The sequence below is a fragment of the Phyllobates terribilis genome, unplaced genomic scaffold, assembly GCF_046119375.1.
Source record: "Phyllobates terribilis strain yellow unplaced genomic scaffold, ASM4611937v1 Scaffold_2__4_contigs__length_985480577, whole genome shotgun sequence".
NCBI classification, from domain to species: Eukaryota; Metazoa; Chordata; class Amphibia; order Anura; family Dendrobatidae; genus Phyllobates; species Phyllobates terribilis.
In genome coordinates, this window is record NW_027362762.1 from 936,705,538 (window position 1) to 936,724,738 (window position 19,201).

Consider the following 19,201-nt stretch of genomic DNA (forward strand, 5'->3'; position numbering starts at 1 on the left):
ATCCTTATTTCGATACCATTGGGGATTGCATTCTGCTCAATGGTATGGCAGACCAAGACCCGACAGCTTCATGATGATGGAGGCAGACAAGGATACAAAAATAAACTGTTGTTTACTGAATGTATGAATAGAAGATAGGTACATTTCGTAGCGGGAATAAAACTTGTGAAACACATCTTCGGCGCAATACTGAGGCACATTCTTGATGTTTACAAGTGGCGGCAGATACCTTGTGGTACACATTACAGAAACACAGCAAACTTTGATGAGGGCCTCCGTTTTTTCTTATAAGGGTCGCCCGGGTCAAGGTGTTTTGCTGCAACTCCTTACAACCGTTTTTAACTTCCAAGTTACAAGAGCCACTGCAACTTCTTATAAAAATATTCTCCAGTCTGGCAAGTCTAGTCTTCCTTCACTATGACTCTCAGTTCTGGCTAACACATACACCTTCAGTGAGTTTCTACCCCAACTTGCCTGTTCTTGCAGATTTGAAATGCCACTTCTTGGATAGGTTGCCGGCTTGCTACCTGAGTATTCCGGATTTACACACACACACACACACACACACACACACACACACACACACACACACACACACACACACACACACACACACACACACACATACACAGTAAAATTGCTGGTTTGACTGGATATCCTTCTTGTTTAATATTTCATTCTCAACCGCCTAGAAACAGGAGCTAACTTCCTAATGCCCACTTTAACTCCTTCCAATCCATAGGCTGGCCCAATTGTTAACTCTTCTAGTGCCAGACTTTACTAGACTGCTACAGCTCATTTGAGAATGAACATATTTACAGCGGTATGTAAAGGTTAGGGCATTCCTGGTCAAAATTACTGTTATTGTGAAAAGTTAAGCAAGTTGAAGATGAAAGGGCTAAAAAGTTAAAGATGACACATTTCCTTTGTAAACATAGCACCATCTGTAAAAAAAAAAAACCTGAAATTGAAAAGAGGATGTCTTCTACAAATGGATAAAGATCCTAAACACACTTCAAAATCCACAATAGATAACCTCAAAAGGCACAAGCTGAAGGTTTTACAATGGCCCTCACAGTCCCTGATCTGAACATCATTGAATATCTGTGGCTAGACATCAAAATAGAAGCGCATTCAAGACCACCCAGGAATCTCACAAAAGTGGAAGAATTCTGCAAGGAAGAATGGATGAAAATCCCTCAAACAAGAATTGAAAGACTCTTGTCTGGCAAAAAGAAGCGTTTATGAGCTGTGAGACTTTCAAAAGGGGGCGCTACTAGGTACTAACCAGGCAGGGTGCCCAAACGTTTGCATCGGCCCATTTTCCTTTTTGTAATTTTTAAAATGTAAAAAATGATAATATATATATTTTTTGCCTAAAATACAAAGGAAATGTGTCATCTTTAGCTTTAGGCCTTTTAGAGATCATTTCATCTTCAACTTCCTTAACTGTTCACAATAACAGTCATTTTGATCAGGGGTGCCCAAACTTTTACATGCCAATGTAAATAACATGTCAACATACATTATGTAATAAATCTTTAGAAGGGGTGCCAAACAGCTTTCCATGTCTTTATAGTACCATCTTTCAATACTTGCACCTTTTTGAGATCTTTTTATTTCATTTTCTGTGAGGAGGGATGAATAAATAATAATGCATTGTTTTTACAATTTTTAATTTTTTGTGCAGCATTCACTGTGGAGGATAATTAACGAAATACTGTTATCGCACACGTCATTATGGAAACAATAATGTCAAATATGTGTAATTTTTAAAGAACTTTTTTTTCTAAATTGAACACAATTTTTATTGGAAAAACTGGGATTTGGAGAAGAATGTGTTTATTTTTTTTTTTAAAACATTTAAAAAATTTTTTTTTGCATTTTTTTACAATATTTATTAGTCCCCCAAGAGGACATAAGCATGTGATCTTATAATTCGTACACACAATATTTTTTATTTTTATTTTATGCATTTATGTTGCACCGTTAATTTACATAGTAGTGCTTTACAGACATCATTATTAAAGAGTCATCAAAATCCATACCTGTATCTAAATTTAGAAAAAAACATTTAGGTGTAATTGAAGGTACAGGCTTAAAGGGAACTTGTCACCATCTTTGTCCCATATGAGATAAGACCAACACCTTTCAGCCCTGATATGCAGCATTCTATAATGCTTTGTATATGCCCCCAATCCGGCCTGTAAGACAAGAAAAAGACCTTTTATAATACTCACCTACGGGGCGGTCCGATCCAATGGGCATCGCTGTCTTGATCCGGTGCCTCCTCTCTTCTTGTGATGCCGTCTTCCTCCTTGTTTCGTGTGGATTGCGCTCACTAGAGGATCGTTTGTTGGACAATGGTTCTTACACAGTAATGGGTTCCCTCTTGGATTAGGGCCATTAGTGGTCAAGCAGAAGACAATTCCATTTGGAGAAGACTTTAAAGCCAGTAGCTGGCCACTATAGACCATTTCATATGTGCTAAGGGACAAGTACATTCTAAGATGTTATATTGTTATTAAAAGTCCATGTATACATGTTCTAAATAAATGAGACGGTGTGCCCTCAGAATAGTGGGCCCATCCAAATCACCAGTGGGCCCATCCAAATCACCAGTGGGCCCAACCAAATCACCAGTGGGCCCATCCAAATGACCAGTGGGCCCATCCAAATGACCAGTGGGCGCAACCAAATCACTAGTGGGCCCATCCAAATCACCAGTGGGCCCATCCAAATCACTAGTGGGCCCATCCAAATCACTAGTGGGCCCATCCAAATCACCAGTGGGCCCATCCAAATCACTAGTGGGCCCATCCAAATTACTATCCTCATCAATGTCTACAGTGTCATGAATTTTTAAACCAATTAGGATGTGACCTTGGTAAATTGGATCCATATAATATCAAGGAGGCTGAATTAAATTCTTAAGTTCTTACATTTTTATTTTTTTTTAACAATGTTCTCAACATAAATAATTTTTTGTGTTTTTCTATGGCTTCACATCTATAACCTCATCTAATGGCAAAAAAAAAAAACTGAGCAGACCAGAGCTATGTCACAAAGTAAACTAACGTTGTTTTCTTATAAATTGTTCACTGGCTTTACTATATTTTCCTCTTAAGTCATTCTTATAGAAAAAAAACCCATAGAAAACACCTTCTAGCTTTACCTTGAAAATCTGTTTTCGCTCATGAAATTTATTTTATAGTCGTACAAAAAAAAAAATGTCCTTATCTAAAGTCTAAAAGAAAAAAAAGTACAAAACCCGTAGCTGGCAGCACTTGGGTACCGCGCTGAACATAACCGTGTGGTTTGTGCCAGTTTATGGAATGTTACGTTCTCATAAGACTCAGTGTTTGGCCTCGACGTGTAACTCTATCCTGTAACTGTTAATAAGCCAGTTCTGTGCCAAGTGTAACTATATTCAATGTGTCAAAACCGATCACGCTCCACTGCTTGTAAGGTGGCAAATAATAATGGTAAAATGGTGCCACGGAAACTACGTTGAAGCTGATTGGACATGACTTTGGTTATTGCGTGTATTAAAGTATGCTACCTTGTAATGTTGCTGCTTAACAATATGTTGATTCATAACGCTGCAGTCAGGAGAGACATTTAGCATCCATATTTATTTTAAAGGGAATCTGTCAGCATTTTTCATATGTAATCTGTCAGTAGCATGATGTAGGGGCGGAGATCCTGATTCCAGTGATGTATCACTTAGTTTACTGGGTGCAGCAGTTGTGATACAATCACAGTTTTCTCTGCTGCAGATCTAGCAGAGCTCGTGGGCTGTGGATAACATTTTGGGGGGAATTAATCAAAGCTGGCATTTTATACTCCATTCTTGATCGAGACGACATCGGAAGTCATTAAGAGAATAACTATAGGCAAATCAACAATGAAGTCGGTGGATAAGGTCTTCAAATCGAGGAACATTTCACTGGCAACGAAGACACAACTTGTACTTAGTTTGGTCTTTTCGGTAGTAACATATGAATGCAAAACCTGGACGATAAAGAAACAAGGCAGAAGAAGAATCAATGCCTTTGAATTGTGGTGCTGGAGAAGGATGTTATCAATACTATGGATGGCAAGAAGAGCAAACAAATACATTTTGGAACAAATCAAGCCAGACATGTCACTTAAAGCATGGATCACCAAGCTACGACTTGTCTACTTTGGACACATCATACGAAGAGAGAAATCACTGGAGAAGGACATCATGGTCAGAAGAATAGAAGGAACAAGGCGAAGAGGAAGACCTACAACCCGATGGCTTGATACAATCAAGATAACAGCAGAGAAGACCCTGGTGGATCTATCTACGCTTGCACAAGATCTTCCTACAGATCGTTCATCCTTCAAGTCGCCATGGCTCGAGATCAAGCTGAAGGCCGTTAAATAATAATCTTGAGAAATAGTCCACTGGAGTAAATTTGTAGACTAGAGTAGATTTCTACGATATTTTACACCATAAGGCTATGTGCACACAAAGCGATTTTAATGCGTTTTTGCGGCTTATTTTCGCTGCGAAAATGCATTAAAATCACTTGTAATAGGTCTGCCATTTACTGCAATGCAAATCCGCATGTGCTGTGCACATCATGCGGAAATTTCCGCGAATTCGCAGCAAGACCAATTCTAGTGAGATTTTGCTGCGAAATCGCCGCCATTGACTTGCATCAGATTGCATAAGATCCACATGACTACATGTAGTCATGCGGATCTTATGCGATTAATGTGCGGATGGTACCCGGGTCTGGAGAAGAGGAGACTTTCCTCCAGACCCGGGTACCATAGTACCTGTAAAAAAAAAAGAATTAAAATAAAAAATAACCTTATACTCACCTTCCGATGGCCCCGGTGACGCTGCTGGCTCCGTGGTGGGTACCGATAATGTAAAAGGACCTTCCATGACGTCAGCGGTCGCGTGACCTGTCACATGACCACTGATGTCATGGAAGGTCCTTTTACATTACCGGTACCCACCACGGAGCCAGCAGCGATGCCGGGAGCAGATCAAGGCCGCCTCCGGAAAGGTGAGTATAAGGTTATTTTTTATTTTTTACGTTCTAATTCTTTTTTTTTAACATCATGTTGGTCACACAATATAAATCCATGCCTGTTACATGGATTTATATTGTGTGACCAACTTTCAAGCACTTTTCCAAGTGATGCTAAAATCGCTTGGAAAAGCGCTTGACAAAAGCATGTTATATCGCATGCTAAAAACGCTTGAAAAACGCTTGTCCCTGGCAGAAAAAGTGCATGTACAATCCGCATGTACAATCCGCATGTACAATCTACCTGTACAATCCGCATGCGTTTTTTCTGCCAGGGAGATGCAGAAACGCTCAGGAAAAATCCGGAACATTTCTGCATCGTGGGCACATAGCCTTAAAGGACATCTGTCGGGCCTCACTAGGTCAGACCCTCTCCTCCCATTTTCAAAAAGTTAGCAGAGCTTGAGGGAAACATCAAAATGTGCAACTTTTCTTTGCCAATTTTTTTTTTGACGACTTTCCCTAATGATGCCATTAAAAAAAAACTCACCAGGTAAAAAACAAGCCTTCATATGGCTTTCTTGGAAGAAAATGTGGAGATGAAAAAGCTAAAATAATTGTTTGGCCCAAAATACGCTGGTACTTTGCAAGCAGTTATTTCCTAAAGATGTGTCTCTAGCGCTCCTCTGGGTAAATTTGAAGTAACTGGTTCCGGTGCATTGTCTTAAATCCATGTCTTGTAATTTTGTTGGAGGCTATACCGTATCTTCTATACAACTTCAGCAGGCAGGACTTACTTGCCGCTTTAACCTCGCTGTATTCTGTGATTAACTTGGCCGCTTCCACTGTTTTTTTTTTCTACTTTTGGCAGTCAGATCTGTCAATAAAATTCTCATTACTTCTGCTTGTTAATATAACAAATATTATCAAAGCGGCCGCAGGTCAAAGAGCGAACGAAGACATTACTCGTTGATTTATCTCAAAAAGACACTTTTATTCCAAACAAGCTGCAGTTTATTGGATCCTGCTTCAGTAAAACTGTGAATCTCTGCGTCTGTTATTCTAATGTGCCCAGAACGATGTTTATTTGACTGATCCGATGCAAATCAGATGTAGTCTCCTGTCCCCCCCCCTTCCCAACTTCTTGCTTAAAGTTTCTGAAAGATATTACATATAAGTGAATAGTTGCTTCTGTTTTGTCTCTTATATACAGTGCCAAGCTTGGGAATAGCGTAAAGCATAGAGTAAAATACCATTGCCAATTTGACTGATTCTAGGATTTCCTGTGCAGTATTTTCATGGAGAGACAGTATATTGTATAGCAGACACAACCGTGGCTGAGCAGGAGGTTGCTAATAACCGGAACTCACACAAACTGCAAAAAATAAACATTAAAGTAGACTAAACCCCACAATTTTGGCAGGACTGGACGACCATCTGATGTGTATGGGGTCTTCCCAACTTTTCCCGACAGATGACATCTGAAGGAGAGAAGGATTAGGCATGTTACATTTAAATGTCCAGTGTTTTTACTCTATCTGGAACCACTTACTCCCCTCTCTCCATTAGAAACACATGGACTCTCAGATGAGCCAAATGTTTGTGTAGGGAGGGATCAGCAGAGAGAGACGTCAGTCAATAGTTATTTGTGGGGTATGGGCACCTTTAGTGTTTGCAACAGAATGGCAATCAAATATATATAAAACTATAATTGCAGTCAGAAAAGTAAAGTTTAAGTTTTAATTTGTTTGTCCCAATTAGGACAATCCCATTCCCAAATAGCCTACTAGGATATATTGACGTCATAGAGATGAGAAGAGTAGAGATGTGTCCAGCCTGGGTCACCATGTCAACTTTTTCTCACTTCTCACTAGCTGACCGGAAAAGCTTTAACCCATTTTTGAAACACCATTATCGTGGCCCAATGGCCACTATGCAGAATAAGATTGCCACCATAGACCTCACTACTTCTCAGGATCTGCCTTTACTCTGCAAAATTGTCCACTCTCTGTTTCTGCATTAGCTGAACCCCCAAATGACCAGTCTGGAAACTTAGATTGAAAGGAAGATTTACCTGACTCTACTTCTACTCAATGGCTACCAGGTGTTCTTGTGCAATTATTTTCCCATATCCACCATTGATCATCATCCATCCTTCTAATTGATGCATTTCTTATCCCTAGACCCCTTAATATGGACTCCACTTGACCCAAGATGTCATAAATTACTTTGAAAGAAAATTGTCCAAGATGAGCTCCAAGCTGTACGTTCTTCTTCCAACTCTACATATCTCCATGTTTGTCAGGATACGATATCCACTGGTGATCTTAGAATCATAGAATGTTAGAGTTGGAGGGGACCTCCAGGGTCCTCGTGTCCAACCCCCTGTTCAATCCAGGATTCACTAAACCATCTCAGACAGATGTCTGTCCAGCCTCTTCTCTCAAGTTGCTCCTTAACAAACTGGTGGTCTTATTTAAATCTTTCCCTCGATGACTGAAATTCTTCATTCCGGTGTCTGGCTGGACTAATGCTGTAGTAATCTCTTGACTAGTTCTCTTCTCTTTCTTTCCATCATGTATAAATTGTTTGTCTATATTTTCTTTTAGAACTGATGCCCATATCATAATCTGCTGCTCCGAGCTGGAGAGCAGAGCCAAGGCATAACACGTAAAGCTCCATCTACTTACCCCTCCCTAACACATCTTCTAACTCCTGGAACGCTATATTTTTGATGTTGTGGACCACAAACCTCCCCCTTACGTTAGATTGAGAGCTCTCTCTCCTCTGTCACTGGAGCACGTAGGGTCTGTGATGCAAGGCCCTGTAGCTACGAAGCTCCATGGACATGGCGGCCAGAACCCTACAGGGTTCCCTCATCTGTTCCAGTGCTGTAACCTGGCACCAGCCAAGTGGGGAAAACAAAATGGAAAATCAGCCTTACCAACACCAAGTCAGATTGCAAATGCACTATCAAGATGCAGCAGACTCCCATGATAAAGGTGGGGGCAGCACAGGTGCAAAATACTGATGGAAGCAGCCACTCAGAAACCTATCAATTCATGGAGGGGGTGACTGCCTCGTAAAAAATGCACACAAATGAGGCCTTGCATAGGACGTCAGTCACACAGGTACATGTGATGCACAGTGTCTGGCTTACAGCCTATTGATGACGCCCATACTGTTAGATCAGACGAGCTGTCCAGCACGATATACGTGCACCCCACAAGAGCAGACGCCCCAATTCACCCAGCCAACACTAAAGGGCCTGGTTGCGTCCTGAAAAAAATGTAAAAATGTGCAATAAAAAATAATGTATGCGATAAATACATTACATGAGGTATTGGTCAACATTTTGGCCAGCCTCTCACTAACAGACTACTAAGACTTAACTTTTATTTATGCATTTAAACATTGTGTAGTTATGGAGATGGTATAAAAAATATCAAATTCAAACACTTGGTAGGTTCCTTCGTCATTAATATGATATGTTGACAATATTTTGGATTATTGATCTGGTATTAACTGCCTAACCAACAGGGTATGATTAAAACTAGAGCACAAACTAGAGGCGTCACCTCAACATGTTTCACCACTGCAGAGGCTACTTCAGGGAATGGAACAACATGTGACTGAAAAGTTAAGTCATATGTTGGCCAATCATTGAGGCTCATGCCCTTGTAGTAATTTTAGAAGCTAGCACCAACCAGGGTCTCATAACATGGGGCGCGGTCAGGTGACCTAATCTGCAGCCTTATCACTGCAGCTATTACATCACATGGTATTGCACAAACAATTAGGAAAGACTATTGTAGCCTGTAAAAAAGCAGAAGGAGAATATTCAGCAGCAATTTGTGATAAGTCTGGATAGTGAGAAGACATTGGAGCTCAAAGCTTCATCATAGAGATAGGAACAACAGCCATAAAACACTGAAGAAATTGTACAGATAATGTGTGTGACAGCACATCAGTGAAAATTAATGTATGAGAAAAGAAAATAATACCGATTTAATCTATAGGGAGAGAAAGATAGGAGAGTCACTGTGTTTGTGAGGCAGGGCCAGGTAGGGACACATCGCTGGAAGCTGTTGCCTGCTTCATCAGTGTGGTTATAGTGCACAGTAATTCCATCATGCTTAAATTTCTTTTCCGGGGAAATGAAGACTTTAGAGTACGTTCACTTGGAATCCGAATCAAATTTTCTGGCAAAACCTCATAAACCTGGCGAATTCGAATTTAAAAAAAATTGCTCACCACTACTTTATTCTAAATGCATATTCTAAACTTCCCTAGCTGGATGCAATTTATAATTACTTCCCCTTCCACCTAATATATATATATCTTTCACAGTTACCATTAAATTGCCTCCTGATGAAGTTATTTACAGCGAAACTCAGGTTAAAGAAGTTGTCCACTACTTGGACAACCCCTTCTCATACCCCATGCTTGGCCCCGAAAAAATAAAGAATATACCCACCTCCCGTGCCGACACCGTTCCCCACGGGAGGTGAGCCAGAGATCTGCTGTACGAAGGCGGGGACAGTGATGCCAGCGTTGATTGGGCGCCGGGGTCACGTGTCACAGCACTGAATGCGAGCCCAGGGGAGAGTGAGTGCTGACACCACGGGAACGGCGTCGGCACAGGAGATAAGTTTAGGTTTTTTTATTTTATCGGGGCCAAGCTTTTGGTTTGAGAAGGGGTTGTCCTAGTAATGGATTTTTTTTTGTATTGCACAGTTTTTGATGTCTTGATTCTATCACCTGTGCAATACTGAGGAAATCCTGAAAACATGATCTATTTGGGGCCGTGAGGACTGGAGTCTGGGAAACACTGGTCTAGGTAAATTTGTTATGTAGTCTTTGGGGAGGCATTTTTCGTTTGCATTGTGTAGGGTGTTTTAAGTCTATGCACCCCTAAATTTCTCACCTCATTATTTTTTGCATGTATTGCACTTATTTTTTTATTTTATTATTATTAATAATAATAATAATATTAGAGTCTTGCCCTACGTCTCAGCTTGTTTAATTGTCTGGTTTGGAATCTGACTTTTTGTCAGTGGTTTAGTTTGTAGTCTGAATTTATTTAGCGGTCTGGTCTGGGAGCTGAATATATTTAGTGATCAATTCTAAGGTCTGATTTAATTTATGGATATGGTCTGAGATCTAAATATATTTAGGGGGTCTGAAATGGGATGTAATCCTTGAAATGATTTCAAGGTTTGGGATCTGAATCTATTTTGGGGTTTGGACTGATGTCTGCTTTTATTTCTGTTGATATATAGGCAATGGGGAAAGATACAGAAATTAGTGGCCAGAGATATCTCAGCAGCAAACTCTGTCTTCATTATTCAAGTGACTAAATATAAAAAGGAATATATGAAAAAAACTTTGGCACTCCAGTTGAGATGCAAGAAACGTATTTATTAAATGAAAACCCCTAGATGGCAGAGCAGAAAAAATAATAAGCCGACTTTTCGACCTCTATCTGTCTTTGTCACGGCACAAGTCACCGTTATGCCCATCCTGAAGGCACCCCTCCATAAGCAGCAGTCTATTCAGCATCCGGTCTATGCCTTTAAATGAACTAAAGCTTCTATCCAAAATACCGTGACAAAGACCGATAGAGGTCGAAACGTCGGCTTATTATTTTTTCTGCTTTGCTATCTAGGGGTTTTCATTTAATAAATACGTTTCTTGCATCTCAACTGGAGTTCCGAAGTTTTTTTTTCATCTATTCGAATTTCTATTTCTTCAGAGCACCCAACATTACAGTGAGTGACCTCTCATTTGACTTTAAATATAAAAAGGCATTGTCACCTCTCCTGACATGTCCCTTTTAGTACATGACTGGTCAAAAATATCTCAGCAGCAAACTCTGTCGTTATTAGGAGAAGTCATAATAGTGGTCCGGGCCAGATGTAGAAGGAAAGGAAAGAGATGATGACACCTGTGAGTCACTAAATATAAAAAGACTTTGTCACCACTCTTGACATGTCACTTTTAGTACAAGAGTGGCCGGAGATATCTCATCAGAAAACTCTGTTGTTATTAGGAGAAGTCATAATAGTGGTCCGGGCCAAATGTAGAAGAAAAGGAAAGAGATGATGACACCTTCAAGTGACTAAATATAAAAAGGCAATGTAACCTCTCCTGACATGTCCCTTTTAGTACATGACAGGTCAAAAATATCTCAGCAGCAAACTCTGTCGTTATTAGAAGTCATAATAGTGGTCCCGGCCACATGTAGAAGGAAAGGAAAGAGATAATGACACCTGCGAGTCGCTAAATATCAAAAGGCATTGCCACCTCTCCTGACATGTCCCTTTTAGTACATGATTGACCATTACTTCGGATAGTTCCAGATTTATAATAAAGCTTGGTTGCCTCCTTCCAAAAGCAACTCCACCCCTGTCTACAGGTTGCATGTAATATTGCAGCTCTGCACCATTCATTTCATTGGAATTGAGTTGCAATACCAGAAACAACTCATACATTTAGGTGGTGCAAATTTTGGAAGAAAGTAGAATGTGTTTTTTTATTCCAGAACAACCCTATTTATTATGGCACATTTACCAAACTCATTTTTTATTTTTCCGCCATTGTTGCTTTTACTGTTAGTAGGAAGGTTTTTTTTTTCTACTCTTTTTACAGCTTAGATTCTTAACTCGTGTAAGTGTTAATTGGACCTCACTGTTGGTAGCTTGTATAAATTATTATTACCTTGCTGTTCTTATATCAAATAATCTTTTGGTTTTATAAAGATCTAAAAAGAATCATTTACAAAACGACTGTAAAAGAACAAGGCAATACAAAAATAAATTGCACAATTGACGCCTAATATAAATGCCTTAGAACCGACACATTGACGCTATGATCTCACGGTCTGCAGGGTTTTATTGGGACCCTTACAATAGAATCACTGTGCGCAGACTATAAATGCACTCATCAGGCCGAGCCGCCATCATTTATTATACAAGATTGCTCTTTAAAATATAGTATGTCACTATTTGAGGTTACGTTCATTGGAAAGCCTGATTAATGGCTTCCAAAATGAAGTACATGGCCACGAGGCTGGAGATGATGTAAGGGAAGGTTATATTTTATTATTTATTCTTTTCTCCTGTCTAATAAAACTATGAAGAGAATATTTTCCTGCAGGAGAGATTAGCGAGAATATAACTTGTATTTTTGTGTAACTAAACACAACAAGGATAAATGAGCGTTGCGTCCAGATGTGCGAGTGCGTGCTTGGTAATATTTTATTAAACCCGAAAATAAAAAATCTCTTGTAGAAAATCGCGTTATGTCATAATCTGGACGCAGTTACTAGATTTTGCCTTGTTTGTCTGCGGTGAAGACTTGTTAGATAAATATATTCAGGTGGTGAAATCTCATAGCTCCAAAATGCCAAAAAAACAATCACTTGTAATTAGAGGTGAGCAGATCTGATGAGATTTGAATTTGCCAATTCCGCTGGATTTTACCGGGAAATTGGATTTGCAGCTCATTTATTCCACCCCAAGTCAGATGCCCCTCATTACGCCGGTTTCAGCCAGACATGTCTTGCTGTATTCACACTGAACAAATGACAAAAAAAGAAAATCTGCATTCTGGAGAATACGGATGTTTGTAAAGTTCGAGTAGAATTCATTTCCACTTGGAAAAATAATCGCCTAACTCCACTTATAATAACTTTTTAAAATGTCTGTAAAGTAGTACCAGTGGAGTTTCGGAATCTACGGTAATGTGTTCTACTCTCTTACAGTGCCTATGAGATTGCAGAAATAAGGCCGACTACTTCTGTGCCACACCTGTCCATAGCTTGTTTTTGTCTTATATTTTAGCATTAAACTGAACAATCCCTTTAAAGGGAACCTATAATATGAAAAAACACTAACCCCATATCTGCAGGTTAGTAATCTGTAGGGTAATAGCGTTCTGAAACTACCCGGTTCCGGCACTTTGACCCCTCTTCCGGGAGGAAATTAACTTTATTCTTCCTGGTAGCATTCGGGTTTTAGTCACGAAGGCGGCGCCAGTACTGGTTCATATACGGCTATATGTATAGAGCCTGGTGGCTGTAACCACGCTCCTTGCAATGACTGACAGCTCACTTAGCATTAGGGCCAGCTGGCTGTCAGTCAGTGTCTGTCGGCACGGTACAGCCGCCGCTCTCTATACACAGAGCAGTTACTGAACCCGGCGCTGCCCCGTGACCGAAACCCGAATACTACCAGGAGGAATAAATTTCCTCCCGGCAGCTTGGGTCTCGGTGCAGGAGCCGGGAAGGCTCAGAATGCTATTAACCTGCTGATTAACCCCATATCTGCAAGTTAATAGTAGTGATGATCGAGCACTGAAATGTTTAAGTGCTTGGTAGGCAAATAGAGTATGACTGACGCTCAAAAGTACTCAAGTAGCGAGCATAATGGAAGTGAATTTGAAACTCTAGCATTTTTCCGGAGGGTGGTCTTTCTCTCTCGCTCACAAAGTCCGGCTGACAGAGGAGTTCCTGCGCTTCCTACAGGGGAATACCCCACTTCTGTGCGGTGCGCGGCTTCAAATAAGCTTCTTACGGGGACCCGAGCACCACGAGATACTCAACACTACTCGATCGAGCACCCCGATGCACGATTGAGTATCAAGCAGTGCCGAGCACGCTCGCCCATCACTAGTTAATAGCGGTTTTTTTCACCTGTCCGGTTACCTTTAACACCCCAAAGAAATGATGGACTATTACTCTTCCATGTCCATGTTCCCTACTGGTAAGCTAAAGTAGGCAACAGCTTGGAGATGGCAGGAGTTTGGAGAGGTGTACCAAATCGTAAAACAAAAACCTGGTATTTCAACAGGGTTGGGTAAACTTTTCATATCTTCTGCAGTATAACATCATTAGCTCGGGGATCCCTTCCATTCTTCTGCGTTGTGAACATCCAGATTCTTTTTCAAACTAAATCGTTCCACCTACCTAACATTTTAACATGCAGAATATTCGTGTGCACAAGGAGGTTGAGAAACTTGAAGGTGCGACTGTGGGGTTGATTTCACACGCCTTAAGTCTGATAATGCAGAGAAAATATAGTTTATCTGCGAACTGCTAATACACATCCCTGGCGTTGGGTTATGTAATGACTGAGTAAATATGCAAAGCTGAGGAGGGCTTAGGATATAATGGAGAGGATATACATGGCGCTGACTAAGAAGGATGGTGTTATTCTCCTGGACCCGGTATCTGAACACACCTTGACTTTTCTTAAGCCTCCTCTGCCTCGTAGTGAACTACAAGCCTCTCTGTATCTCCTGATCACACTGGCTCAAGGTCCTGCAATGTTTGCAGATACCGGGCTCCAATGGGAGCGGAAGAGCAGGTGTGTTTGGGGAGGCGTTACCATTATCTGTAGGGCAAACAACTTCCATAAAAAGGTCCCGATATTGATTTTTGGTCATAGTTCAGGTTACAGGTGACAGTTAAATATTTTAGGATCAGTTATGTGTAGGACCTGTATCAATAATGCCCAACATGGGGGTCTTGTCTCCTACCACTGGTTCATATATTGACCTATTTTAATGTCATATAAAAATAGTGTATTTAATATGTAATATGTGCAAGTTTCCCCAAGATGGTGCCTGTCTATTAAGGAATATGCACAGTTGTTGAATTTCTAAACAGTCCGCTTAAAAAAGTAGCAGAAAAAGTACAGAAATCAGTGATGAGCAAAAAAAAATGTATATACAGCGGCATGTAAAAGTTTGGGCACCCCTGATCAAAATTACTGTTATTGTAAACTGTTAAGCAAGTTGAAGATGAAATGATCTCTAAAAGGCCTAAAATTAAGGATAACACATTTCCTTTGTATTTTAGGCAAAAAAATATATATATTTTTTTTTTCATCTTTTGCATTTTAAAAATTACAAAAAGGAAAATGGGCCCATGCAAAAATTTGTGCACCCTGCATGGTTAGTACTTCTTGTAGGTTTTTCTTCAAATTCTTTTTATTAATTTTTAAGGGAAGGGTTACAATACACACATAAGGAAATATACATAGAAATAGTATTGCTTTTAAGGACTCCTATTTATGAGGATATATCGAGTTCCATATGTGTTATTTCTGATTGCATATGCATATTCAAACATATTATTGTTCATAATTCTGTCTATAACTTCTGTAATTGAGGGAATACGTGTTTGTTTCCATTTTGATAACAATAACAGCTTTGTTACCAAGAAAATTTGTATTATTACAGATCTTACTTTAAGTGGAAAATCATCTTTTCCCAGAGATAGAATGACTAATTGAGGAGTAGGTGGAATATCTATGTTGCATATTTTATTAATCAACCCAAAAACCTCTCTCCAAAGAGAAGAGATTAACGAACAGTCCCATACAGTACCTTTTTTGCTACATTCTCTCCAACATAATTCAGATTGATTGGGAAATATTCTAGGAAGTTTTGCTGGGGTATATTACCATTTTGTCATGGTTTTATAATATGATTCGTGTAGATTAGCGTTGGATGAGTTTTTAAAGGAAATTTTTATCGCTTTTTGCCATTTATCAGCTGAAAATGTGGTGCCCAAATCCTTTTCCCACTCCAACATATATTTTTATTTTGAGAATATGACATCATTGTTGAACAAAGAATAAATATGTTTAGTATTCCATATAGATTTATTGTCCGGATTACTAATGAGAGAAAATAGTTGTAGGTTTTTCTGATTCATGGCCATTGTGAAACATGCATTTACGTGCTGCGTGTATACTCTCCTAAACCAAGCTCAAATTTTTGTGTTTTTTTCCATGGTTAGTACCTAGTAACGAGAGTCTTTAAATTCTTGTTTGAAGGATTTTCATCCATTCTTCCTTGGACAATTCTTCCTCTTCTGTGAGGTTCCTGGGTCATCTTGCATGCTCTGCTATTTTGAGGTCTAGCCACAGATTTTCAATGATGTTTAGATCAGGGGACTGTGAGGGCCATTGTAAAACCTTCAGCTCGCGTATTTTAAGGTAGTCAAAAATTTGTTGAAATTTCATTGAATCCATTCATCCGTCTACCTATAAAACGTTGCCTGTGCCATTGGCTGCAACACAACCCCAAAGCATGATTGATCCACCCCCATGCTTAATGGCTGGTGAGATGTTCTTTTCCTGAAATTCTGTTCCCTTTTTTCTCCACACATACCTTTGATTATTGTGGCCAAAGAGTTCTATTTTAACTTCATCTGTTTAACTTCAACATCAAGTTCTTTTGCATACTTTTGATGCTGAATTTTATGGTGAGAATGCAGGAGAAGTTTTCTTCTGATGACTCTGCCATGAAGGCCACATTTGTGCAGGTGTCTCTGAACAGTAGAATAATGTACCACAACTCCAGAGTCTGCTAAATCTTTCTGAAGGTCTTCTGCATTCAAGCGGGGGTTCTGATTTGCCTCTGTAGCAATCCTATGAGCAGCTCTCTCTGAAATTTTGCTTGGTGTTCCAGACCTTCTCTTGACCTTCACTGTTACTGTTAACTGTCATTTCTTAATTACATTTCAAACTGAGGAAAGGGCAACTTGAAAACTCTTTGCTATCTTCTTATTGCCTTCTCCTGCTTTGTGGGTCTCCACCATTTTAATTTTCAGAGTGCTAGACAGCTGCTTAGAAGAACCCAGGGCTGCAGGTTTTTGGCACAAGGTTAGAGGAGGCTGGGTTTTTATAAAGCTGGGAAATTTGCATCACCTGGCCTTTTTTAACAAAGATGGAAAATAAGCCATAACCCTAAGGCTATGTGCCCACGATGCAGAAATGCTCCGGATTTTTCCTGAGCGTTTCTGCATCTCATTGGCCCCTGGTCTCCTCAGCGATGCGTCCTGGCTCCCTGGCGGCTCGCGATGGTGTAAAAGGATCTGCAGTGAAGTGATTTAGTCATGTGACAAGTCACACGACTGCACATGACTAAATGACGTCATGGAAGGTCCTTTTACACCATCGCGAACTGCCGGGGAGCCAGGACGCATCGCTGAGGAGACTGGGTCCATCGGAAGGTGAGTATAATGTTTTTTTAATTTTAATTCTTTTTTAACTACAGGTACTATGGTACCCGGGTCTGGAGGAGAGTCTCCTCTTCTCCAGACCCGGGTACCATCCGCGCATTGAATTATATAACATCCGCATGCATACTTGTATGCATGCGGATGTTATGCGGTTCAATGCAAGTTAATGGCGGCGATTTCTCCGCGATTCCGCAAAATTATTGGACGTGCTGCGGATTTTTCCGTAATGATAATCCGCATCGTGGGCACGCAGCCTAACAGGCTAATTACGGTCTGAAACCTTGGTCAAAGACATCTGAGCACAGAAATCTCCAAGGGTGCCCAAACTTTTGCATCAGCCATTTTTTTTCCTTTTTGTAATTTTTAAAATGTAAAAGATGAAAATAAATATTTTTTGCTTAAAATACAAAGGAAATGTGTCATCTTTAACTTTAGGCCTTTTAGAGATCATTTTATCTTCAACTTGCTTAACTGTTCACAATAACAGTAATTTTGACAAGGGGTGCTCAAACTTTTACATGCCACTGTATATACACATACATTGCCTTGAAAAAGTTTTTATACCACTTTAATTTTTATTTCACATAAAATTCCAATAAAATACATTTAAGTTTGTGGGGTATAATGTGAAAAAAATAAGGAAAAGTTAATCGAGTATGAATACATTTTCAATGCATTGTAGTTTCAGAAAAGCAATAAAAAAAATTATGACGGCCTCTTATAAAAAGTCAATTTTAACAAGTGCTGGTATTCCTCATAAAATAGAGTTTATGGAGCATCGTGTGATGTTCCTGCATTATTCTTCCTACAAATGAATAAATAGAGAATTCAATGTGACCAGTTGGTGGGTGTGTCCATACACAGTATGACATTGTCCAATCAGGGGGCTGACAAAGCTAAACTGTTAGGACACACCCCTTTGACAAGGATGATATATTCCAGTTGTCAATTTATTAAAAAATACTCAGGAAGAATAGCAGAGCAGCAATGCTGAGTTGTGAAAAAAGATGATCCAGAATTATTACTTTATGGGGAATGTAAGTTGTTATTGGCTCCACTTTGCCTGATGCTGTTGGTGCAGAGTCCAATAAGAAAGTCAAGAAATATTTAAAGTGTAACTGTCTTATCACGCGAACATGCAGTAGAATGCCTGTGTCTGCTCCCAGCTCCTCCACTTTCCATATAACTTTATGAGCACCAATTGTCATCTCCTACCTCAGTAATGGGAAAGTCTGTATTCACCAAAGACAGATATTACTCATGAACTGAGAGTGAAAGACCAGACTACGAGGAGAAAGAAGCAGATTTCTCTGATAAGACGTGTGTGTATACCTATGTATATTTTAAGGTAAGAGGAGGAAAAATCCCAGATGGCAGGTATGTGTCACCGAGGTGGCTGGCCTCGGTGATGTAAGTCCTGGAATTGAAGGCTCCACAAATGAGAGGTTGCTGAGAAGGTTTTTGTGTCCAGGATTTGGGAGCGACCAAAAGAGTCTGGGTGGGAAAGGTTTCTCCCATACCACCAGTCAGGGCTTTATAGGTCCTACGGAGGCAGCTGAAGTGGCTCAGGTGTGTCTAACCTGGAGGAGCTGCAGTGTGTTCATTATTGCTGACCAAAGAGAAGCAATGCCTGGATTGCTGCACAGAAGAGATCACTTTGTATATTTTGCCTACCCAGAGAAGGGACTTTTTTCTTCCAAGAAAAGGCTATTTTGCTTTCACGCTAACTCTGCTAATGGTTTATGAAGGATAAATAAATCTAAGACTGTTTTGTACCTGAACTAAGTGCTGTTGTGTACCCAAACTGCTACCAGAATGCTTGATATAAAAGATATATACAGTGGGTACGGAAAGTATTCAGACCACTTTACATTTTTCACTCTTTGTTTCATTGCAGCCATTTGGTAAATTCTAAAAAGTTCATTTTTTCTCCTTAAAGTACACTCTGCACCCCATCTTGCCTGAAAAAAAACAGAAATGTAGAAATGTTTGCAAATTTATTAAAAAAGAAAAACTGAAATATCACATGGTCATAAGTATTCAGACACTTTTGCTCAGTATTGAGTACTGTAGAAGCCCCCTTTTGAGCTAGCACCCTTCTTGGGAATGATGCAACAAGTTTTTCACACCTGGATTTGGGGATCCTCTGCCATTC